Consider the following 2,176-nt stretch of genomic DNA (forward strand, 5'->3'; position numbering starts at 1 on the left):
CTCGCACAGTTCGGGCGCACTGCGCGCGCGTGAACTTGGCGCGAGGCACTACCGTGCCTCTTGATTTATATACACGTATAATTTCCGCACAACACTTAGCGAACGGCTCTCATGACCGCATACATATTTATTAGTTTGTAATTTTTAAAGCATTAAAAGATTCTTTAATTATTTTATAATGTCCAGTACTTTAATATAAATTAATATTTGGAAGTAATAAAAAAATCTTATTTGCAGATAAAATTTTTGATTACAAAGTATCAAAAATCTTATCTGCAAATATATAAATAAATATAGATTTTAAAATTAAATTAGTCACAGAGGGTATACCCAATGACTTATTAACTTAGTGAAAAAAATATTAATAGCTTATAATTGTTTTGACCTAAGCAACTAATTAAAGTAAACCAAGTAAAAACTAGATATTAAAATAATCTAGTACCATATCACCTTTATAATTTTATTTAAGATAATTATGAAACATTAACGTTACCATAAAATTTATAGCTTTAATTCTTTTAAAAAAGATTGTAAATAAATTTAATTATAATAATTACTGATACAAAAAATATTTAAAACTAATTATACTTAAATTAATAATAATATTGTCTTTACATTACTAAAAACATTAATAAACAAAATTTAAGTATTTTAAAATACAAAACAAAATGCTACGAGCATATAATTGTAAGTACAATAAAAAATCACTCAATTAATTATAGTAATTTAATTATACAAAACATTCTTTTTACTGAAAAAAATCATCTTATTGTAAATCAAATATTTTTTGAATAAACTAGAAATTTTTTATTAAACATTATGTAATCTAACAACAATTTCTAGTACCATTATAATGGTACGAGTTTTCTTATCTTTAAAATAGAAAGGACGGGCAATTTGTACATATTTTTAATTATATTCAAATAAAATTANTATATTATTTTACAATTAAATCTTATTTTATAAATAATAGTAAATTTATTAATCTATTTTATATACTAATTGTAACACTATAACTCATTTAAATTTTAACTAAACTACACTGTAATTTGAATTGCTATAAATTTTAATATATTTTGAATAAAATATTTAATAATTTACTTCTCATTAACAATACATTAGGACAAATAAATTAAGTAAATCTTTTAGTGGACTATCACTTACTTGACAAGTTTCTCTAACTATAAAAATACCGCCAAATTCCTTAAATTTAATAATTTAAACATTGAATATTTTAATTTAACTTAGTAATTAAAATAATAGGGTATCTAATCTTAGTCAGTAATAAAACTTTTCTACAACAAACCTGAAAATCTTAGACCTTTATAATAACTATTTCACCAAATATCATAAAAACTAACTTTATTAAATATATTTAATCGTTATAAAATTAATCATTATCTAATTTAAATAAATTAGTTTTACCGCAATTGCTGGCACTAATTTAATTCATTATAAGAAATTACTATACATACTTACATATGAACATATTAATACAAGTTAATTAATTTTGCCTTTATTATTAAAGTTACTTTTTATTTATATTATAATTACAAAACTAATTGGTGAATAAAAATTTAATTCATATTCTTAAGTTATATTAGGTGCGCAACTAAGTTTTCGCTGTTTTCTTGAAAATGCAACTTTATTGTGAAAAAATGGTTACAAATGAATCATTCAAAGTATTGCCCATCGGTAGCTACAATTTTTTTCCATCTTTCTGGCAAAGCTCAAATTTCGTTACAGTAAAAGTGTTCGTCGTTTGAGGCTATCCACGAAGTAAGCCATTTTTTGATGTCTTCATATGAGCGGAACTGCTGATTAGCCAGACCATGTGCCATCGAACGGAACGAGGAATAATCGAACGGCGCAATATCTGGGGAATATGGCGGGTAGGGTAGGACTTCTCATTTGAGCGTTTTCACTTAGGTTTTCACGAATTTGGCAACATAAGGCCGAGCGATGTCATGCAGTAAAATCACTTTTTTGTGCCTCTGCTCGTATTGTGGTTGTTTTTCGCATGCAATTGCTTGAAAATGGTTTGGCAGGTAACTTCTAATGCTGAAGCAAACTGTTCTTGCGTTTGGCATGGATCCTCATCAAGCAATGCCTCCAATTCAGCGTCTTTGAAGGTTTTTGGCCTTTCTTTACGCGGACGGTCGTCAACATCGAAGTC

Source organism: Pseudomyrmex gracilis, unplaced genomic scaffold, assembly GCF_002006095.1.
Source record: "Pseudomyrmex gracilis isolate BER0280 unplaced genomic scaffold, ASM200609v1 scaffold_2191, whole genome shotgun sequence".
Taxonomy (NCBI): domain Eukaryota; kingdom Metazoa; phylum Arthropoda; class Insecta; order Hymenoptera; family Formicidae; genus Pseudomyrmex; species Pseudomyrmex gracilis.